We start from the raw sequence: 25,589 nt of genomic DNA on the forward strand, positions 1-25,589 counted from the left end.
GGATTTCAAGATCGATAAAATCTTACGTATCTCTTTTAAGTCTAAAGAAACGTTGGGAATGAAGGAAGTATATCGTTTGTCATTAAACAATATATCTGTGTCCAGCTTGAATAATAAAGGCAGACCCGTGACTATCATATGTATTTCAAGGGTAATAGATGTTCTTGCTGTATAGTAGTCGGGGCCAAAAAATGGTAGAAAAAACAAGTTGTTATTTTTTACAACGAATTAAAATCCATTATTCTCGAGCAACTTTTTCCAGAAAGATAAAAGCCTGAATTTTATCATATGAAAAGCAGAATAATATAAAACTTTTTCTATTTTTAACAGAATTTAATTTTTTAAATTTTAAATTTTAAATATTAAATTTTTAATTTTCTGAAAAAAGAAAACTCCATTCACCGCCATTTTTGTCTCAATGGATAACAGATTTATATTTTTTAAAACGGTTTTTGAATCAATTTTTTTTTTTATCTAAATAAGATTTACGATGATTTGCTATAAGTATATGCAAAAATATTATAACATAAGTACCTGAATTTCAAATAATTACATCTTTTATCTCACTGTATAGATTTCGTGTAATGAAATTAAAAAATCCAAAATTTAATGATAGTTTGGAAGAAACTACGGTAACTTTTACATGAATAAATAAAACCGTTTAGTCCTGTGAATTTCCATGCATTTTTAACGATTGTTTTGACGATTAAGTAAAAAATCAAATTTATAAGGGTTTAATTCTTTTTTCATAAGCGATACATATTTGTTGCCTACATAACCCCGAAGTTAAGCAACGACGAGCCTGGCCAGTACCAGATGGGTGACCATTTTGGGAATGCTAGGCGCCGTGTTTGTTGGAGACAACTTGTGCATCTAGTATCGTCTTGACCTTGTGTTGCCATCAGGATCAAATATTTCTGTGTTTTAAACTTAGTCAAGCGCAAGTCATGGAAAAAAAAAAGAAAAGGAAGAGGATAACAACTGTTTGTGAATACGAACAACTGTTTGTACGCCTTTAGGGTCTACCATAGGTGAGGAAATATCACGTAACGACAAATTATCGAAAGAAATTATCATATTTTTAGCAAAGTGCGCATTTCTTTATCGATTTTTTTATTTTTTTGGTATCGATTCTTCAAAGCATTTTCTATTTAATAGTATGTTAGCAATATTGGGCTTGCTAAAAGAAAATTATTAAAATGAGTGTCTTTCGTCTTTCATAAAAAATAATGAATATATATATATATATATATATATATATATATATATATATATATATATATATATATGCTAATCTGAAAGAATAATTATCATTATCATAATTCTACGAATTTCCACTTCAAAAAAAAAATGGATGAAAAATTAAGGACATTCAAAATTAGGAATTTCAACCTTAAAATCTGATACGTGACCAGTGTTTTTGTGGGTTTTTTTTATCTACAATCCTTCCTCTTCTCATAATAGAATATATTTTGATCAGCTTCGGCTCATTATGTTAAGCATATTTGTAACTACAAATAAAAATGAGGTTTTGTCGGCAAATATATATATATATATATATATATATATATATATATATATATATCAATTATGAAAAAAAAGTACACCATTATAAAATTGTACGTAAATATAATTAAACATTGAAAACAACCATCAACCATTATGGCAACTAGTTTCTATTGAAAGTATTTTTATATCAATCCCAAAATTAAGTGGGTGACAAATCAGCAAAATACTTTTACAGCGACTAATATGTCAAACCATCTTGGAAAAGTTCATCCAAAAGATGCAAATTTTGCAAATAAGAAAACGAACCACAGTAAATGTCTAAGAATAGGCATTCCAGCAACAGGTGGGAGAAACTACGACCATCCAGCGAAACACCTAATTACTATAGAATCAATATCGGCCAAGAAGAAAATTTGGGATATTAATAGTCACAGGTCACAAGAGATCTAATATCTGACAGGAGAAATGATTGCTGTTGATATTCAACCATATTCTATGGCACCTGACATTGGATTTAATAAGGTTATTGCAAAACTTTGTCCGTGTTGCAGTATTCAACCAAAAAAGTATTTCACTGAAAAACTAATTTCAGATATACATACAAAAGTAAAAACAAAAATTCAATAATCTCTTGATGAAATTAGCAGCATTTTTTCACTACACACATGTGGACAGCTACTACAAATAATTTTCCCTTTTGGAGTTTGAGAGTCCATTTGCTTTTAAATGACTTTGAACAGTGCAGATCGATTCTCCGGTGCACGCACAGGTGCAAGAATAAGTGAAAAATTGCTTAATGTTATGGATGAATATAAAATCTCCAATAATATGCTCAATGTTCACAGGGTTTAGGAGCAAATATGGTTGCTAGTGTCAGGGAATATTGTTTAGTATCACTTTCATAATTCGTATGTACATTGCAACTCTCATTAAATGACTCATTATTTTCTGACCAGACTTTGAAGGCAATCATTATGACTAGAGAGTGGAACGATAAAATTGTCGCAATAGTAAAGGCATGATTCCATTTCCGTTTGATGAAAAGCAGTTACTTTCTTTGTTGCAGACCACCTTTTAGTTGGCCAGTTGTGTACAAATCCTAAGAGCCTTCTGTCGTGTCTGAAAGTGACACAATGTTCAATAAACGAGATCGGAGAGGCGCCGCTGTACAACTCCTGCTCTCTAACAATCTAAATTATGAAAACAGGACCATTGCCAGCACCCTCAAAATGCAAATCCGGATGGTTCAATGCTTGATGGCACCGCTCAACGCATCGAATGACTCACAGTTATGGTCTTTGGTGTGGTTTCAAGTGAGGGCCACATCAGGCCACCTCACATCTTCGAAGTCGGCTTGAAAGTTAACAATAAATTGTACCTGGATGTGCTGAAGAATATAACGATTTCCTAGTGCAATCAGTTGGCCGCTAGCAGACCCTGGGCGTGGCAGCAGAGCTCGGTGCCAGCCCACAAGTCGAAAGAGACCCAGACTTGGCTTCAGAAGGAGTGCTACGACTTTGTACTCTTCTCTCACTTGACCCCCTTTTCCTCCGACCTGAACCCACTGGACTACTTCGTTTGGTCATACGTCGAGAACATCACCAACATGACTTTCCACAAAACCAAAACCAGCCTAATTACTACCATCCACCAAGCATTCACCAAACTATCGGCGCTTGTAAAAAAAAGGCATGCTCCCAGTTCTTGCCCCATATCTAGGCGGTGATTGAGGCTGAAGACAACTACATTGAATAGATGTCAGCTCTACTCCATAATCAAATTAGCTGAATTGATTTTCTCAATAAAAGTTTTAAAATAAAGCTGTAGTGTTGTTTTCTTTAGGGCGGCAATTTTATCATTCTACCCTGTAACAGAAATATAGTCTCTAACTTTAATCGCAATTATAAATTAGCAATTATAAATTAGTAATTATAAATTAGCAATTATAAATCGCAATTATAAATTAGCAATTATAAATTAGCAATTATAGATTAGCAATTATAAAATTAACTGAAATACAGAACTTGGAAAAGCATAAACTCATTCAAAATGTGACCACGTGGTGGAATTCAACATATTATTTACTGAAAAGGAATTTAGAGCATTCTTAATGGATTCTGTTGATAAAAAGATTCCTACCTTAACAACTTATCAATGAAGACTTGTTCAAAAATTGTCCCATTACTGAGATCAGTAGAAGAAATCATCAAAGAAGTAAATAACACAACTCCAACTATATCAAAATCTGCTCAATCTAATTCTAATATTTCTGACTTTAGCGAAATCCTTTTTTCACTGTTGAACAATTCAGTGAATCAATGGAAACAAGATTTTGATCCGACTTAAAAGATAGACATTTTTGTATGTCTTCTTTTCTAGATCCATGATTCAATTTTAAATTTTAAAAAATGACATGGAAAATACCATTAAGAATTGAATTCTACATCTTCTACTTTCTACTGATGATAAGGAGGAAGAATCAGGATAAACTATAAGCTGTACTGAAGGTCAAGGAAATCAACGTGAAAGATAAACTGTATCTCTTTCAAGCCTGTTTGATGAATTTGCTCCAAAAATATCTACAGCAACACATCCAAATTGAGAGCAGGTAGAGGGTAGCTTAAACCTGGAAATTGCAACTGCAAATATAACAGAAATACAAGAAGTGCAATCTAAACTCAAAAGGAATCAACCAATTATTCATAATGGCAGAAAATAGCTTTATTATGTAACTTTACTACTAATCGCAAGAGGTGATGATCCAGTTCAAGGGTAAGAAAGACATAAGAGACATTACTACAACTGAGTAAAAAGCCAAGTACGTCCGAGGATGGAATACTGATGCCATATCTGGACAGGAGCTGCTAAAAACAGCCTATTCTGCCTTGACAGAGTACAAAATAGACTTCCTGGCTTAGTGGGGGATGCCCTTTTCTCTACCCTGCAACCTCTCTCCCACAGAAGAGACGTTGCGAGCCTATCCTTGTTTTATCGTTATTTCCATGGCAGGTGCTCGTCTGAACTCCAATCTCTGGTCCCCCCTCGTCAATCTTTCACAAAAAACACCCGTCTAGCTGAATCCACTGTGAAAAATTTCCCCCACTCTTTATCTGTGCCTAAATCAAAACTTCCATGAACAAAGCTTCTTTCTTAAAACTGCACGCCTGTGGAACTCTGTTTCGTCTGCCTGCTTCCCACCTGACTACAACTTGGATGTCTTCAAGTCCAACGTTAACAAATTCCTAATGAACCGCCCTCTTAAGTAAACACTTCATTAAATCTCCACACTAACGTACTGTACTTGCAATAACCCTTATCCCTGAGTGGGTTCCGGGCCTTGATAAGTGGTGACCACCGTGTAAAAAATATATATATATATATATGTGTGTGTGTGTGTGTGTGTACATGTATGCACGGTATAATCCCGTCGAAAACCTGTTCCTGTTTTGATCACCAAAGATTTCTTTTTACCAATGGAATCAAACAGTACTGACTCCTTCAAGAAATGGTGGAGATTGCGTAACACTTGCTTCACAATTACGCACTCAGGGGCACACTTACAGTGTGTATCCATGATCTGTCAAAACTGAACGGGGGCAATATATATATATATATATATATATATATTATTTTTCAAATGTAATTATCCACTGACACGTGTTTCGTCGTCTACGACTCATCAGAGAGGCTGTATCTAGCGAGATTCGAAATCGGGACGCAACGGTAATGAGCCTAAACCCTTACCCCTGGACCATCTCGCCAGCTGTCTGGATATATCGCGATTTACTTAGATGTTGTTTTGTTTTGGTTTTAGCGATATGGTTATATATATATATATGAAGAATAACACATGTATAAATACATTTGAAGCCAAAACTGCAAGGCGAAATTTTTTATAAAATAAACAGGTGTTTATTTTTAAAGAAATATATTTCGGAGTAAGACTCCTTTATAAATCTTTTTTTTTTCTCTTCTTCCTCGACATGATGTAGTGGAAGATAATTCGAGGGAGAAGAGAAAAAAAAAGATTGATAAAGGAGCTTTACTCCGAAATATATGTCTTTAAAAATAAACACTTGTTTATTTTATAAAAAATTTTGCGTTGCAATTTTGGCTTCAAATGAATTTATACATGTTTTATTCTTCAAATTTCACTCAACACTTCTAACGGATAGAAACAAAAATAACTACCCAGATTTTATATATAGTGGATAATTCTATTTTTAAAATAATATATATATATACTAGCATGGTGCCCGGCGTTGCCCGGGTGTTTGGAGGTGTGTCTTGAGAAAAAAAAAGTGGTAGTAGGAAGGCTGGTTTGAACCCGTACCGCAAAGGAGGAAAAGAACAGGAATAAACGGTGACATCTTTGCTGTTATGACCACCGCCAAACCAGAAGTGACACAGGTTTAAATTAGGGCTAGACAATCGAAAAGAGGATGCCTTTTGAAAATATCGGTGAAAAAAGCACCCTCCACTGTAGAAAACTGCCCAGTTGAGGGTGAAGAGATTAATGTTTTTAGCCAATTCTACTGTATTTGTCATCTGAAGGGTCGAGCTTCAAAACAATAATGATCTTGTGAAAATCTGTCGCCTCTGTCGAAAGTTTTAGGCAGACATGCAAACATAGACACATATATTTATATATTGGTAGCTCAAATTTTCTACCCAAACCGATTAAAAAGCTTGCCCTATCTTTGAATACCGTTTATGTAAAATGTCAAATGTTTAGACCAGAAATTGTCTTTAGTAATTTGGTAGAGACCGTAGAGGTCAATTTTTTTTAACTTTGAACCCTATTATGACCCCTTAACATTTATTGTTTTGGGCTCAGATCAAGTTATTAAGTTAGATCCATGTCCAAGGAACCTATATCTAAAATTTCAAGTATTTAGACCCAAAATTGGCAGAAGAGTTTGGTAGAGTTCTCAAATGTCAAATCATTGAACTTTGACCCCTTAACAACCAAATTCCTGGCCGAAAATGCATTACAAAGATTTTCCCAAATCTTAATAGCCTGTATATCAAATTTCAAATCTGTAGACTGAAAATTTACAGAGTTATTTTGTAGGGAAATGTACACAGACACACACACATACACACACACACACACACACACTTACACTTTCATAGATATATATATAGGAAGCACTAGAACTAGCTAGAAAACTAACAATGATAACAAATTTAGAATTAGACATTATAAGACATTATAAGAAGAACTTTAATTAAATATGATAACAAACTATGGACCAGAAAGAACAGAAACCTCAATTTTGACGTCACAATGGGGTGCCCGGATAGTGCACAACTAACAGACCTTGTAAATGAACTATATAAAAAGATTCCAGGACTAAGAGTAGGACTATACCGGGATGATGCATTATTCTACTTGAACTCAACAAATATGTTATTTGAAAAAACAAACAAAAAATTAAACAATTCTTCAGTAAACTGAACCTAGATATAATAATAGACCCAAACCACAAATGTATAAACTTCTTAGACATAATCCTGAATCTAGGCAACAACTCCTATGAACCCTACCAAAAACCCAACCAAACGCTATTCTACATAGATCCAAAGTCCAACCATCCGAATAGTATGAAAAAAGCACTTATACCTAGCATCTCAAAAAGAATATCCAAAATATCACAAAATGAAGAATTATTCAATAAAAACGAGGAATAATACAACCACGCCTTAGCTAGATCAGGATATAAAGAACAAATAAAATTTGTTAAGGAAACTCAAAACAATAACATAGGTACAGAAAGAACAATAAACAATGCAAATGTAATATCTTACAACATGTCGATGAGGAAATATAAAAAAGGAAAAAAAAAGAGCAAAAACAAAGGAAAAAATAAAACATACAATAAACACGAAAAAGAAAAGTTAAAAGATAGACCATAATAAAACTGAAAGAGAAGATAAAAAGAAAAAGAAAAGGAAGAGCCAGACGTGGTTCAATCCACCGTTCAGCCACCATATAAAAACTAACATCCCAAGGGAATTTTACCAAATTATAGAAAAAATATTCTGCAAGATAGTAAACTGATAATTAATAAAAATACTGTTACGCTATCAAATACCATAATTGGCTCAAATAACACAAAATTAAACAAATTTTTGAAAAACAGAAATAGGACAGAAAATTCATCTAACAGTGTAAAAGAATGTAACTGCCGGGACTCTAATGAATGTCCAATGAGGGGGAACTGTTTAACTTCAAACGTAGTATACAAATGTGAAGTTATAACAAATACTTAAACTAAAGTATATCTGGAGAGCACCGGAACTTGCTTTAAGGGCAGATATCGTAATCACCTAGCATCATTTAAAAATGAAACACAGAAAGAAAAGAACACCAAAAATAACGAAAACAATAAAAATGTAAATAAAAATGAAAACAACGTAGAAAGGATCATAACAATACTGAAAACCACAACTACTATAACGAGAATAAAAACAGAACCAATAGTAATAGCGAAAACAACCGAAAAAAAACCCAAAGAAAAACTCAACCACTTTAGCAGTATGGATTAAGGAATTACAGGAAAATAAAACTGAATATAAATTAAGATGGTCAATAATTGATAAGGGGGAAAATATAAACCTAGCAAATCGAAAAGATGCAATCTATGTATATTAGAATTTTACTATATATTAATATCAAAAGAAAAATTATTAAACAAAAGACTAGATGTAATCCACGGGTGTTTGCACAGAAAAAAATATTTAATTTCACGCACTAGAGCAGATTAGGAAAAAAAATGCAAGGGAAGTAATCCTAGATAAAAAACGATACCACGAGAGTGACCTCCCTTGCATCAGGTAATATAATACGAATTCAAACACTAAGCAAAAAAAAAAAAAAAACAATATTAAAATAAACACGCATAAATATAGGAATAAAATTATATAAAATTATATGATAATTAAAAAAAAACAAATAGGAAAAACAGGGAAAATTAAAACAAAAATAAATAATTAATAAATAAAAATATGGAAGTACGGGTTAAAACGGAAAACTATCTTTACATAATACCAAAAGATGGAGGAAGTGAGTAAGCATGGCTGTGGAAATCTTTTTACCCGAATACGATGTCCAGCATGTTAAAAATATACCATTTGTTGTAAAAATCTAATAGATAAACATCTACAGAAGTTGATGGGGACAGGATATTTTTAAGGAAATATAAATCGTAAAATGGCCAACTCATTAACGAAACAGCTGTAATGAAAAAATCCAGGAAATAAACGAAGGTTATAAAAAGAAAACGTGAGTCTTTGAATTTTCAACAAAACTTTGCACTATATATATATATATATATATATATATATATATATATATATATATATATATATATATATATGATTACTTCATTTAATCACATAAATTAATATACGAAGATATAATTTTATGCATAAATTTTTCAGTATTTACTTCAACAGTGCTAAGTACATAGGAAGAGCAAGGTAGTAACTTATGAAAATATATATGGCAATTAAGCTATATAGAATATTTCCTGTTTCATTCTCGTTCTATAAATACATATATATATATATATATATATATATATATATATATATATATTAGTAATGGGACGATTGCAATATTTTTCCAATACAATTACCGATTCTGATTCTTTATAAATCTCTAAATATTCATATATATTCATGTTAAAAATGCATATGTTTTCTCAAACATAAAAACACACTCGTCAGGGCGATCTATAGGCTTTAGCTCTTTTATTTATACTACTAGTAGTGGAAATTTTTGTTTTAGATAAAATCAAATAAAAAAGATAATTAAAGAAATCATTTAGGCCATTGGCACAAATTTTTCTGATTCCAATACCGATACTCAACAAGTTCCTATTTTGGTAGAAGATTCATAAATTAATTAAAATTTTTGGTACGAATAGTTGGATTTAATGACTTTGTTTGATAGAAATTCAATATGGCGTAATTGAAAAATATAAAGGTATTTGCAGCTTTTCTTCCAATTTTCGGATTTTAATTATGTCAAATCACACTTCATTTCCTTTTGACGGATTGATTGTTGCTATTTCTTCTGATGAGTTAAGGGCATAATAGATTCACTGATTGATATAATAAGTGATTGATTTTGCACTATGGAACAGATACTGTCAAGAATCGTATAAGTCAATTGAATTAAAGGAATAAATTATAAGATGTTCAACATCATGAATTTTGGAATATAACTTTTACCATTTATTCTCTCTTTCTCTCTCTCTTTCTCTCTCTCTCTTTCTCTCTCTCTCTCTCTCTCTCTATATATATATATATATATATAATATTTCCCATTTACACTTAAAATATTATAAGGTAATATATTATATTTTGTATGCATTTTTATATTTAGTTTGTGGGAATGAGAGAGAGAGAGAGAGAGAGAGAGAATCCTTTTAATGCAATCAATATCAATCTCAGTTTTCCACTGTTGTAAAGTGTGACTGTTATGGCCGATTTATACCTTTTTTATCTGGTGAGACAGAGTTGCTAAAAAGCCTGACAAATACAAGCAGACAACCTCGAAAACTAAATTGTATGCAAACCAAAAACTAAAAATACAAAGTCTTTTTCTTTTACGTTAAATAATATCATCGATCAATACTTGCAATTTGCTGTCAATAACCTTTTACATAGACGTTAATTGATGCTGAAATAAATTCGCCATCACTTTAGAAATGTCCACAGAAAATAACTGAAAAAAATAACAAACAGTATGTTTTTACCCAGTTCTAAAAATAGTAAATGTTTCTTTTTTTAAAAGTCTTTTCTTAGCCAAGCTCCATTGACTACCAGCCATTATTGGCGCACAAAGATAGTCGCAAAGAAAACAAGCCGAAAAGCGTATATTAAATGTATGTGCTAAAGTATGAATGTTGTTGTCAAAGACCTTCTATCTGTAATAACACTTTTAGCTTACAACATGCTTTAATACAAACGAGTATATGCTTGCTATTTGGGCGTTGGATATTTTAAATTCCATTTTTACCTAGATTTTACCATTTTATGAATAGTACAAAAAAATATTTCTGAAATTTCTTAGAAAAAGTCTACTGGCTAATTTTATGAGAGCGTAAGTAACTACGATTAATAATTGACATATTTTCTTCATTGTAAAATTGCAAAAATAGAATAAAAAGGATGTTTTACTTCAAACTGTTGCTGAACACTTTATATTCGTATTATTTGGATTCATCGGACTACAGTTCTCATCTTGAGTGATTTTCACAACGTTTCGGTCGATGTAACCTCCAACCTTCTTCAGGCGTATCTTGTCGAATTTGGGAATGTTTCTCTCGAGTCCTTGTGCAGTGGTTAGAGTACTTGGAAAAATCAATTGTAAAAAGTGATATTCTCTTGAAGGTTGAAGGTTCAATCCTCAGTGCGAGCGACCAAAAACCACAATTGCAAATCACTTAGGACCTCTATCCAGTCATGACTGACAGTACAAGAGCTCCCCCCCTCACATGAAGTAAATAAAGGGTTCTGCTCAAAATTCCATCCAAATTCCCGAATTCGACAGAAACATTGCTGAGTTCGACAAGATACACCTGAAGAAGGTCGAGGGGTTACATTGACCGAAACGTTGTGAAAATCACAATCAAGATGAGAACAGAAGTCCGTGAATCCAAATAATACGAATAACCAATCCTCATCTCAAAAATTCAAAAACTCCTTATGTTTACCTGTTTGTTGATTATAAAAATGTCACATAGTGTTCAAATATTTTGCAGTATTATCTATGTGATTATGAAAGGTTTGTTGATAATAAAAATGTCGCATAGTGCAAAAAATATTTTGCAATATTATCTATGTGATTATGAAAGGTTCATTCCTTTAAATTCATTAAAAAAAACTTCTTTATACTTACATGAAAACTACTGCCTAAGTAAGGTGTGTTCTTCCTATTTTAAAAACGTTTTTCCTTGCATCCAAACAAACGAAATGAACAACACAATAATATTTTAATATTACGAGGTTATCAAGTAAATGAATCTCATACAGCCTATAAAAGTGGCAAATGATTTTTAATTAGAAGCAAAATGTAGTATCTGTTCAAATACTGTACTCCATCTTCTCTGTCCACGATCAGTGAAGGAAATTCTTATAAAACCTCATGTAATCTTGTGCTTGGGTTTTGAATCCCATCATGAACAGACATTTATATCGTGTTACAAAATCAAATGAGAAATAAATTGCTATCAATATCGAATATATTAGGTTGGTGCAAAAATAATGTCGTTTTAATGCATATAGTTGTACATAAAAACAAACGACATTATTTATGCACCAACATCATGGAATAGAGTATTTTATAGAAGTGCATTTAATTTTAATCTATGCGGATGATTTTATTTATTATGTTAAATAGTTGTAATTGTAGTGACAGGTGCAGTCAACAACATGATGAGCAATACTACAAATAGATACTGATAACATATTATGTCATATTTAAATAATTTTCAGGTTCTTTCAGTAAAATACAAATCCGCAGACTTTAATGAAATGGTAATTTTAGGAGTCCTGTAGGGGAAGAGGCGTTTAAGCGAAATTAAATATCTTTGCCCAAAACAAAATAATAAAAAAAAAAGAAATAAAACAAAATGACACCTTCTTCTGTTTTAAAATGCACTTCATTGATTTTTTAACTCTCTCTCTACGTGTGAAGCAGAATTTATCGCGCTCACACACACGACCCAGGAAGCACTCTACCTTAAAAATATCCTGAAGACTATTTTAGAGCCAGAATTGATTACAAGCCCCGTAGTAATTAATTGTGATAATCAAGCCAGTATAGTCTTAGCACAGAACACGATAATCAACCAAAGATCTAAGCATATAGATATAAAATACCATTTCATAAAAAACGAGATAAAAAAGGAATCCATTATTTTGAATTACATATCATCAGAACAAAATATCGCTGATGTATTTTTTTTTTTTTTTTTTTTTTTTTATTACATTTTCACGCCAAACAAGGCACATTGCCACTTTGGTGTAGGGAGCTACTATCAGGGGAAACATCTACTGGGGCACTATGTAGGGATTAGGGCAGCGAGATGTTGGTTCACGTTGCACCTGAACTTATGCATGTCAGTACAGTTGGGGAAGCAGTGACCTGGAATGGAATTCCAAAGTCTAGCAGTTCTGGGGAAGAAACTACTGGAGTAGAACGATCTTTTACATCTAGGGATCTCTACAGTGTGGGGGAGGGATTTTGCAGCTTGTCAGGTCTGTCGAGGGTGTTCACGTCGTGGGGGCACAAGTGCTTGCAGTTCTTCAGAGCATTCACCATTATAATACTTGTAGAACAGGCAGAGGGATGCAACGTTTCGACGATGGGACAGAGGCTGAAGTTTTGATGCCAGTTTAGGGCCTATCAGATTTGCGACTCTCTTTTGAACCCTGTCAAGGAGAGAGAGACTAGTAGCCGATGCACCGGCCCAAATATGACAGCAATACTCCATACATGGGCGAATAGTGGCCTTATAGAAGTACAGGATACTTTGGGGTGTTAGAAGTTTTCTAGCACGGTAGAGAGAGCCCACCTTCCTCGCAGCGGCCCTGGCAATGCCCTCGATGTAATTGTTCCAGCTCATGTTTCCTGTGAACGTTAGGCCAAGGAGCTTGAAAGACGTACTCTCAGCTAAAGAGTTGTTGGCCATTGCTATAGGTGGTAGAGAAGGTTTCCTGTAATTATTGAATGAAACCAGTTTTGTCTTGGTGGCATTGAACGTTACCATCCATTTTTGTCCCCATTCCACTACTGATTTGAGGTCATCCTCTAGTGTTTCTGCCATTACTTTAGATATATGTTCATTTGTTTTCCTGTCGTGCCTGCTATAGAGTGTGGTGTCATCAGCATATATACCCATCTCAGACGCAATTTTATCGGGGAGGTCATTTATGAATATCAGGAACAGCAGAGGACCAAGGATAGATCCCTGGGGCACTCCGGCATTTATATTATATTGTTTAGACGTACGACCGTCGAGGACAACCTGGATTTTTCTCTTATCTAAGAAGGATTTAATTATGTTAAGTATTCTACCAGTGATACCGTAAGATCTAATCTTCCTGAGGAGACCCTCATGCCATACCCTGTCAAAAGCCTTAGATATATCTAGAGCTACCGCTCTGCCCTCTCCCGCTTTGTCCAGTGAATGGTATATGCGTTCAGAGATTACAGTGAGGATGTCTGCCATGGAACGGGCTTGTCTAAATCCATATTGATGGTCGGTCAGAAGTTTAGCATCTGTAAGGTGCTGGACTAGAGCATGGTTAATTAAGGTCTCAAATATTTTGGCAAAAAGTGGGAGGAGGCTAATAGGGCGATAATTTAATGGGTCAGTTCTTTCGCCAGAATTCTTGAATACTGGTACCACAGAAGCAGTTTTCCAGCAGCTCGGAAAGCAAGATTCATTAAGGCATTTGTTGTAGAGTTTGGAGAGAACTGGAGCTACTTCGGCTGAGCACTTTTTTAATAGCACAGCTGGGATGAGGTCGGGTCCACATGCTTTGGAAGTGTCAAGGTTTTTTATGATAGCATGCACCTGAGCAGGGGTGATTTCCAGATCGTCTAGCTTGGCGTTTGTCCGCATAGGAAAGTCAGGTAGGGGGTGGTTTAAAGGGTCCAGTGTAGAGTTGGAGGCAAACCGACTGGCAAGCATGTTAGCCTTCTCGGTTGCTGAGCAAAGAACCTCGTGATTGTTGGTTAGTGGGGGAATCGTTGATTGCCCATTATTTACTACACTGTTGTAGATTTTCCAGAAGTCACGAGTTCCTAATTTTTGTGCTTCGATGCGTTTTTTAGTGGTTTCCGTAAATTCCCTCTTAGCTGTCGCTATTTCTTTCTTAACGTTACTTCTAGCTTCTATGTACTTTTGTCTGTTTGAACTGGACTTATGTCGGTTAAACCTTCGGAATGCATGCTGCCTTTGAGCAATGGCAGTTGCGCAAGTCGAAGTAAACCATTGGGGAGAGTGGGGCTTGCTATAGAATTTCCGCATGGGAACATGCGCTTCGATTGCAGTTTTGAACCATTCAGTGGTCTCAGTTGCACACTGTTCAGCAGGAAGAGAAAAAATATTTCCCCATGGGGCGTCTCTGATAAGATCTCTAATAGCTTCCCAGTCAGCCTTTTTATAATATCTCGTTGTTTTGAGCACTGGCTCTTCAGTTTTGGGTCTAGAGTTTAGGGCGATTTCAACCATTATTACCGCATGATCAGCGTTCCCAAGTGGGCTGTCGGATTTTGTTACACAATCATCAGGAATTGTGGTCAAAAACAGATCTAATAGTGATGCGTGTTGTTCTTCCTGATCAGGGAAGCGGGTTGGAAAAGTAACAATTTGCGATAGGGAGTGAGATACAGAGAAGCTATGAGTTGCGCTGCCTGCTGCATCTGTATAAGTAGAGAATCCAAGCCAGTTTTTGTGATGGACATTAAAGTCACCAAATACATGTACTTGGGCGCTAGTGTCGAAGGAGAGTGCTGTGTCTATGCTGTCAGATACTTTGTTTATTATGGTGCAGTCTTGGGTCGAAGGAGAGCGGTAGAGAAAGTAAAAGTAGCTAATGTTGTGTTGCATGATTAGTCTAAAGCACATAAAGGCTTGATCATCCGTTTCTAGGTTTGTTTCTCTAGTCAGGGGAAGGGTATTACGAATGTAAACTCCAAGTCCGTGCATATGTCTGTCAGAGTCCTTACGGCAGAGTGGGAGATATTCAGGCATGTTAAAGTAGTTAGAGGGGATGGAGGAGTGTAGGTTAGTCTCACTTAGTGCTAAGATATCCGGGGTATTTGTTAGGAGAAATGCTTTAACATCAGCTAAATTAGTTCTAAGCCCACGGATATTTGTGAATGCAAGCCTCAAGGGAGGAGGCAAGTTGAATTTGTTTGACCCTAAGCCTGGTTTAAGCTTATTTTTAGATTGTACTGTCATCATGTTTTTTAACGAGTTTCAGTTGGGTTAGGGGAAGCCGAACAGGAGGTTATGCAGAATATCACACATGCATCACAAGTAGACCATCAGCTGACCCACCATCAACTAGGACTGTGGCCTCAGGAAAGCCCACCGGGGATGAGTGCAGGGTCCCTTTCCATGCGCGCCATGGCACTGCAAACATCCCGATATTATTCAACTGTTGATGGAGCAGCCGCTCTAAGCGCTACCAAAGAGTTAGGGCTCCTGTACTACCAGTCGGAAACAGCAGCCAGTAACTGTCAATCCGGTACCCTCAACCCATCAGAGGAAGGTCAACCCAATCTAATTGCTCAGGCATATGTGGTACTCAAGCATTCTCAAATGCCCAGCTTTAGGGGTGGGGTGTGTCGGGAGTGGGGGAAACGGCGTTCATTGCCCTAGACAAGAAACAAGATCTACCAATGGGTGTTTCTGTCAAATTTACGAAACCGGCGACACGGATAAAGCTACAACGTTTTTTCTCAAAACTTGTTGGTGAATTCGACTGAATAATTTCTTTTTTTTTTCTTTCACTGCCCTGTATGTATATAGATGTCTATATATTAAAAATACAGACCAGCGAAGTTCCACTTATGAGAAGGCTCTTACTTTTTTGCATGAATATCAGCGGAAACCCCTAGGGGTAATGCTCAGAGTATATAGTTTTCTATAGATCAAAAAAAAAAAAAAAAAAAAAAAATAGTCCTGGACAAGACGTTAAACTGCATCCATTTTTATTTGTATTAACACTTTAACCTACTAATACTTTTGCTTAGAAAAAAAAAAAAATCTTTGTAATTTTCCTTTTTGACATTTGAACACAATTAAAAATGGCATCTTTTTAAATGCTAAAATTCTAAGATCCAAATGATTTCTAATTTTTGTTATGTCTAAGTAAATATAAAAATATATATTTATTTTTGAGCAGAACAAACACAAGGGACTTCCCCATTATAAAAAATAGGGAGGATGTTGCAATATTTGGGTGTATAATGGGGTAGTTATTTAAATGCTGCCCACCTCAGCATTATTTGGCACAAGGCCTGGAAAGTGGGAACCCCGCAGGTTCCCCTAAAGGAGGGGCACTCCTGCAATTTTAAAAATTGCCTAAGTAACCCCGTCAGCATTCCCCGGTCAGGGCCCCTCAGGCAGCGAGAATAAACTTGCCCCACCGGAAAGCCCGGTGGCAAGGCCTGGGAGGGTGGACCTCCTAGGTATTACCCAGGCGGTGTACCTCAGTCCAACAGGTGCTGGGCCGGTTCCCAGCCCCTCACCTGTTGGGCTGAGTGTCAAGTGACGAATCCTTGACTGGTACTACCCTGTCTCCCTGCAGCCGAAGCCGCTAGGAGACACATCCCATCATACAGGTGTATAATGGGGTAAATATTTAAATGCTGCCCACATCAGCATTATGTGGCACAAGGCCGGAAAGTGGGAACCCCGCAGGTTCCCCTAAAGGAGGGGCACTCTTGCAATTTTAAAAATTGCCTGAGTAACCCCGTCGGCATTCCCCGGTCGGGGCACCTCAGGCAGCAAGCAATAAACTTGCCCCACCGGAAAGCCCGGTGGCAAGGCCTGGGAGGGTGGACCTCCTAGGTATTACCCAGGCGGTGTACCTCAGTCCAACAGGTGCTGGGCCGGTTCTCGGCCCCTCACCTGTTGGGCTGAGTGTCAAGTGACGAATCCTTGACTGGTACTACCCTGCCTCCCTGCAGCCGAAGCCGCTAGGAGACACATCCCATCATACAGGTGTATAATGGGATATGATCCCACACAGTCGGCCGATTCTATTTATAAACCATGCTGCTAAGAACTGATGAATCAAATTAATTCACGTTCTGCTACCAACCAATCAGAAACCAGAATTGCTTCATAAATATTAAACCTTTTCTGGAGCAATTTCACATGTTCTTTTCCCGGGTTTCGACACGGTACGAATATTTTGTTCTGTGGAACTGTCTACTACAAACAAGTCACCTCCCAGGACTTGTGTGTAACAGCGAACCATCTGAAACTGTTCTGAAACTCAAAATAGCTTACACTTCTAGACTTAGTTTTTTTCAAGTTGGCCAAACAATATAATATGAGTCCCTAATAGATGTGCTCTCGAGTGATAAGTCAAGTCACTATGATAAACTTCTAAAGAAGAGATAACTTATTTCTTCTTAAACTGTGGCCACTGTTGTTTACAGAGAATAGGACAATATCCCAAACGGGTAAAATTAATTCCTCAAACAGAAAATTTTTGTTCTATTTTCATGCACCTTACTAAAAAGTAATACCGAGATGTAATGATGCTAAACTTTATGTCTAGAATCCTTTTTCGAATTTTGATCAAAATCCATTACATGATTGTGTTTCTAGCAAAATGTTTTAAATTACAAAGGGGTCTCAAGAAGCTTAAAAAGGGGCCTCAAGAAGAAACTGAAATTCAGGAAATCTTGCTTAATTAATTTATAATGATTATGAATGAAATTCATTGCAAATGTGAAATATTTGAATTTTCAAATGGGAGGTTGTGCCCGTTATATCCTTCCTAAAACCACTTTAAATACCCCCTTCCCCCCCCCAAAAAAAAATGGAATATTGTTGAATATTTATTATTTTGTGTCTAGTACAGATTCTGAAGATTTCACAAAAATAGGAAATATCTGAATTTTTACAAAAGGCTCCAATATTTCTTTTACTCCTTTTGCATAAAACTAAATTAAATTGAATATAGCTTACAATACCACGACTTATGCCTATGAGTTGTGCTTCAAAAATTATAATACTCGATTAAATTATTTTTTTTTAATTTTCTTCCTTTCAAGATTGTAATGCTGGGTATGGGTTCTTCTTCATAAGTATACAATGCTCGCAGGGAAAAGTCTTGGTTGAGCATCAAGTCCGCAAACAAGATGCTCATAAAGGTGAAAACTGGACAGGATAATCTCGAAAAGAAAAAGAAATCGAAAAGAGATAAAACAGATCTCCATGAATCAACCAGAATAATTACAACCTCTGCCAGAAATAAAAATGGGTTTCAAATAGAAGTGGATTGCTTCTGGCCTATGGTGCATACATGTACTCGAACTGCACTACCTCGATAATTTCATTAAAATGAATAGATACATCTGCCAATAATCATAACAAACACCATCACCCTGACGCACAAGTTTAAAATATACAATAAAATGTACATGGTAGACATTATCTTCCTGAATAAATAGTTTGTGCCAAGCTAAACGATGCATAAAATGCTGCAAGACTAACTTCATCCCAATTATGCAAGGGAATTGGAATACGCATTTCAGAAAGAAAAGAATTTGAAAATCATTATAGTTTGAGAGTAAAACATATAAATTGCAAAAAGTGATTTAATTTATGAGAAAACTTAAAACCTTTCAAGTTTTACCATAAAATATAGTTTAATATAAACTTAATTAGGTACTTGTACAGTTTAATCAAGACATTAAAAAATGAAAATATCGAAAAAAGGTTATATTGTACGTATCTATTTTGGACTGAAGATCTCCAAAAAAAATTTCATTTAATTTGATCGAGTAGTTTTTATTTTACAGCAGAAAAACACGTTTTTATGAGAGCGCGTTGAAGCCAGCCATTATGGAATTTATTGAACACACCACGGGAAGATAACTTCAGTTAAAGCACCGACACTCCCTCCCCATCTTTATTACTAGCTTTTCTTCCTAAAAATCGAACCTTTTGCTCGGTATCATAACAAATTGTTTTTTCGCTGTAAAAAAAGAAACTACTTGATGAAATGAAGTGAAATTTATTTTCAGAGAACTTCAGACCCTAACGAGTACGTACAATATAACTTTTTTCAATATTTTCATTTTTTAATATCTTGATTAAACCGTATAAACGCCCTTCAATATTATAAGCGAAAGTATATGGTATACTATAATAGACATAAGTTGTTAATAAGCAGAGTGATCTAGCACTTATACATTTCTTATCCTAGAAAAAGCATGATCTTTCCTTTTGCACATTTTTCTTAGCCTAAGACGATATTATCATGATGAACCTATATTGCATTAACCCTAAAAGAAGCCGTTTCTTAAATTCTTTGGTACTTTACTTGACCAACTTCACTTCTATAGGTTGCCACGCACAATCGAGATATAGATGACGCTGGCAAGATTTTCCTAAACTTAGGGGCAGGAAAACCAGTCCTCTCTTATAATACTACAGCTAAAATAAGGAATGTATATCTTCCTAAAGCTTTTTCCCATATATTTTAATCACACAAAAGACATGCAGAAATATTCCCGAGTTTTTCGATGAATTTGTTTGAAAAATATTAATTGTTCGAATTATCTGCAATTTGTAATAGACTCAGCAAATGACATATTTTTTCCCAAGCTCTGATCATCTGACTTTCTCTCCTTTGGCTTTTAACTTATAAACGTATTCATCACCGTGTTTTGTTAATTAATAGTAGCAGGTATACAATATAAAAAATAATGAACTATTGGAATATTCTATTACAAAAAAAAAAAAAAATAGAATATCAACACGAGTCATAATGGTGTTTAAGTTTCAACTATAGAAGGAAAGCCAGAGCAAGCAAAGAGAAACTCAGATTTTGCCTTTGTTATATTTAACTGGCTTTGAAATCTCACCGAGCTTAATGTGTCAACCAATGGGTCACACTATTTTTCTAGTAACTTATAAACCAAGTTTTTAGTTAAATGGAATTGTAGAAGGCGGTACAATGCAGAAGTAACGGAAAGACACAAGCTGAAGCAGGTGAGAAATTTAATAATACAACTTATAAATACATGTGTACATATTCATATTTCATATACACAGTATATTTATATTTGCACAGTGGTTACCTGGGAAAGTCGGTCTGGTGGTATGTCTGTGTAATATAATATTTCGAGAAAGATCTATTTGTCAGATATTTACTTGACTTTGAAAAACGTGTTGTTGTAAGCAGTAACTATACCGCAGTAAATCATTGCTCGGGACTTGTGGGTAGTATATGGTTAGGGTTTTTTTTCTCAATTCTTATTTTATGTTTCTAAATTATTTATTTTATATTATATTTTATTTTATTTATTTTTTTTATAATAGTTTATCTTTGGTTCAAACGTGTTGTTGTAAACAGTAAATTTAACTACATACTATACAATGCTTCAAGCAAACTACACCCACCTCTTAAACCAAGTTTTGTTTGGTTGTTTTGATTTATGACATATGAACCCTTCTAAGATTATTTAATTACATTTGTTTTCGACTTTGCAGAACATAATTGAGTTTTACAAAGTGAACAGAAAAAGCAACAATAACATCAACGTTTGGTGCATTTGAACTTAAGAAGCTAATATTTTCAGATAACCTGATCTGGTAGAATTGGGTAACGACTAAGATGCACACTTCTGAATTTTTGAGATGAGGATTGTTTTTTTTTGTATTATTTGGACTCATCGGACTATTGTTCTCATCTTGAGTGTCATTTGACTATGTTTTCGGAACTTTGCGAAAATGACACTCAAGATGAGAATAGTAGTCCGATGAGTCCAAATAATACAATTAAGATGCAGCGCCGTATTTTCAAATGGAAAAACCTTTGATACTTTCAAAGCTTGACATAAAAATAGACAGAATAATTGTCAAAAGCTAAATAAGAAAAAAGTAAATAAAACGTCGATAAAGTGAGAACATATGACATTTCTGGTAAAGTTAAAAAAAAAAAAAAATGTCCAAAATTGGTTTTCGATTTTATTTGTAAATGCTGGATATCACTTGTTTTTTTTAACTGTATTTCAATTATTATATGCAGTAAAAAAAGAAGACGTGTAATGGTTCTAGATAAACTGTATAACTGTCGAAATGGTGTTATATTTATGATGCTGTAGAAACTCGCACTGATTTTAGTTTTCACTGTGAAGTTTGTTATAAATGAATTGCATTTATACTTGCCATTCTTTGTTATAATACACTTAAAAAATTATACGAAAAACCTGTCCGAAAGACAGCATTTTGTGTAACTAGAAATGACTTCCAATTCATAAATAAAAGCAAAAAATCCTACTAAAACCAACAGAAAGGGGAAATTAGTAAATATTATTAGTTATACTTTTTTATATATTTTCTTGAACTGTATTTAGTACACTAGCTGGGTATGGCAATTCCATCTTTACTTCAAATGCTTATTTTTTTAATCCGATTAATTGTCTTCTTCATAGCTTGTATCTTTAAAATTTTGTGACAAAATATACTTATTTTCTTATGAAAATAAGTAAACACAATAAATGCATATATATATATTTTCTTTTTGCAAAAAACAAAACAAAAAAGAACGTTAGTAATTAATAATTAATACCGTTTATGCCTATCATTTTTGTTTGTTCTTATATATTGTTAATTTTTATTTATGTAACACTTGTTTATGTTATATATTCATTTTTTAAACTTATAAAGAACAGATTCAATAAAAAGAACATCCATAAGATATGAGATTCGAAAATAGGGTATTGACTAGTGCTGGGATAATTAACCAGGACTGGAAGAAAATCTAAACATTTTGGCATATTGGAATTAGAAAATTTTCTAATCTACAGAAATGATTCCTTAGTGATTATTTTTTGTTTGAAAAGTCATCTTCCATTGCTAGAAGAAATAATAAAATGACAAACACTCTTTGTTTTAAAAATACTGATAAAACTAAAAGCTATATAATACATATATTTAAAGATAACAAATTTAAGTAGAAATGACACTATAAAAATGGCACTGTAAAAATAACACACAAAATGGCACAAGAAAAAAATATAAATGAAAATCTCACAATGTTTATCCGATCATTTTCAATCAATTACAAGCATACAAGATAATCACGTAGACACAGTTTCAGTGAGATCAGTGAAGTTAAGCAACGTTGAGCCAAATCAGTACTAAATGGGTAATCATTTCGGAATACCAGGTGCTGTATGTGCTTTCCGCTTACCTCAGCAATTTTTCCAGTTGTCCTGGACTTCTTGCTTTCACTGGAATCAAGCATTGTTGATTCAGAAGAGGTGTGGGTAGGATTGTGCAACCCTTACATCAAAATTATGCACAGCTACCTTCACAGGAAGGCAGGTATCCATCGTCTTTCAAGACAGAAAAGAGTCGATGACACGAAAAAGGTTAAAGAAACAAAAGTTATAAAACTTCACTCATGTAATGCATGACCCCTCCTCAAATGTACTTTTGTGGAAATATATTACTCGGGTTTTAATGGTAAGAAGAAATATAAAAAAAACAACACTCATTTTCTCATGCTGAAGTTTTTGCATGTGAAGAGGAAAAACAAAGCAAGACAAAAAGACAAAAAAACAAAGCATTAATCTTCAAAAATGATTGGAATAATTATTAGCTTTTATTAGATAGTTTGGTTGTTTTATGGCATATGAACCCTTTTCAGGTTATTTAATGCTGAATTCAGTGATTTTGGAAAAAGTTTTTATGATTCAAGTTCTTGATGTCTTCAAATATTTATTCATGGTGTTTGGTTTAGTTGTTTTGTAGAGGAAAATTTTTGTTTTTTACTTTGCAGAACATGATTGAGTTTTGCAAAAGAAAAGTTAAAAAAAAAAAAAAAAAAAAAAAAACAATACCATCAATATTTAGTGCATTTTAGGTCATAAAACCAGAATTTTCAGAGAGGCTGATCTGGCATCACCAAATTATCAGGAAGAAATAATAGCATTTTCTTAAATGCTGAAATAAATAAATCTATGAATAGATGAAGAATTTTGGTGAGATCAATTTGAGATGTAAAAAAGAATGGTTCAATAGAAATTTTGGTTATAGTCAGCTAATATACTTCCTAAATTCTAGCGTGGCTGCTACTGGAAGCGGTGACAAGGCAAATTAATTCCTTTACTTTTATTATTCTTCAGTATTTCTAATGTGAATCGATTTATTGAAATGAAATATAAGAAAAGAACATTATTGAAAATTATACTATAAAAATTAACAAACATATACAGAGTAAAATAACACAATTAGCTTCTATTTTTATTTTAATAAGAAAATTAAAAAATAAGTTTTATTTAAAATTATATAAGAAATATGTTTACGAAATTATAAAAATGCTTTTTTTTTTTTAAATTAAAAAAGTTTTTATTTGACTTTTATATAATAAATGTTTATGAATATATAAAAATAACATTTTTGTAATCAAAATAACAAATGAAATTATTGCAATTCAAATTACAAGATTTCAAACATCATAAAAAAATATCCAATACATAATATTTCCAAAATAGTCTAAAAAGATTTAAAAGATTTTTCAATCATTCTTAAAAAAAAATGAAAGTAATTTCAATAATTCTTAATTAAAATAAGACCGAAAAAAAAAAAAAAAAAAAAAAAAAAACGATCAGAAAAATGTAATAAAAAAAAAGATTACATGGATAGGGGAGATATCCATCCATAGCCCTTGAGCCTCTGGAGGGGCATAGGCCATCTACAACTTTTTGTAGATGTTTTTGTAGCGAGGAGTTCTTTTTACAGAGTTGGGGTGCTGGCCCCACGCCCAACCTTCCCAGAAGGTACATACAGCACCTAGCCTTCCCAAATGGTCACCCATCTGGTACTGGCCAGGCTCAACGTTGCTTAACTTCGGTGATCTGGTGAGAACCGGTGTGTCAACGTGATTGTGCCGTACATATAGGGGAGATATAGGTGTAAGAAAATAAAAAAAATCGAAGGAAATGATTTGCTTTGTCACTCTTTTGGCTAGCAGCCACGCTGGAAGTTAGGAATATAACGAAAATTTTTCGTTTTTTTTTTCTTTTCCAAGTTCAATTTATAAATTCATTTTTCTTTTTCAGGTTTTCATGTTGACAAATCATGTTCTGAGTTGATGTTTCTATCAAGTACTTCGAGACATGAAGATATATGTTCTTGCTTAATAAAGTAAATCATTTACACAGAAAATATAAAGTTTTTATTGTGTTTTCGAATGCTTCAGATGAGAACTGATAATTTGTATTACTCAGATTACTGTCCTCATCTCGGATGTTATTCTCACAAGATTTTGGCTGACGTAACCCCCAAACTTGTTTAAGTGCATCTTGTCAAACTCTAGAAAATATACAGAATTTCTAATGGAATATTTTATTTAATCCACAGGAGTAGATTACTCTCATTTTATCAGCTATGATCTGGTAGAAGTCTCAAGTAATTTGCATTTATATTCTTTGTATCACTCGCACTGAAGAATATCATAATAATGTACACAATACAGTCCGGCGAGGTTAGCCGCGGGCTAGAGGTTTAGGCTTCTTATCACAAAGTGCCGATTTCGAATCTCGCTAGATTCAGCCACTCTGATGAGTCGTGAACGACAAAACACGTGTCAGTGGATAATTATATTTTAAAAAATAATATATATGCCGCTCCCCATTAAAGGGGGTACTAGATTGGTCAATGGGAAAATGATTCCCAACAAGCATTTAGGTAAAAATGCACTTTCGTATAAATACTTGAATTCATTCAAGAAAGTATCGCTAACAAAAACCAATAAAAACATCTACGTAAAAGTGATACATTTAGTAGTCCAGCGAGGTTAGCCGCGTGGTAAAGGTTTAGGCTTCTTATCACGAGGTGCCAATTTCAAATCTCGCTAGATTCAGCCACTCTGATGAGTTGTGGACGACGAAACACGTGTCAGTGGATAATTATATTTTAAAAAATAATAATGTACAAGTATTTATGAAGAAAAACAGTATTTTTACAAATTTGTAAACTCTTTAAAAACTAATCACATTTTCAAAACTACAAATCATTTTAAAGATACATCAAGAATTATAGGCATGAGACTATTAAATCAAACACATCTATACAAACTAACTCTATAAACATTTTCACTGTCAATTAAACAGGTAATCATTCCTTCAAGCTGCATTTTAGAAATATTAAATAACTTAAGCAATACTCTTCAAAGGCTGTAAATGACAAAGTTCTCTCTGATTCTCTCTCCTCTGATCTCGAGCGCGTGGTTCAGTGGGGGAAGATGTGGCTGGGTACCTTTAATGCATTCAAAACCAAACTCCTATCCTTACA

General features: G+C 34.0%; 1 pseudogene; it reads right to left on the reverse strand.

Moving 5' to 3' along the window:
• Positions 1-24,074: 24,074 nt before the first annotated feature.
• LOC145273473 (5S ribosomal RNA) lies at positions 24,075-24,191 on the reverse strand (annotated as a pseudogene).
• Between the last annotated feature and the right edge of the window lie 1,398 nt (positions 24,192-25,589).

This window comes from Euprymna scolopes, chromosome 4 (genome assembly GCF_053919585.1).
Source record: "Euprymna scolopes isolate OS-2025 chromosome 4, ASM5391958v1, whole genome shotgun sequence".
Lineage (NCBI taxonomy): Eukaryota > Metazoa > Mollusca > Cephalopoda > Sepiida > Sepiolidae > Euprymna > Euprymna scolopes.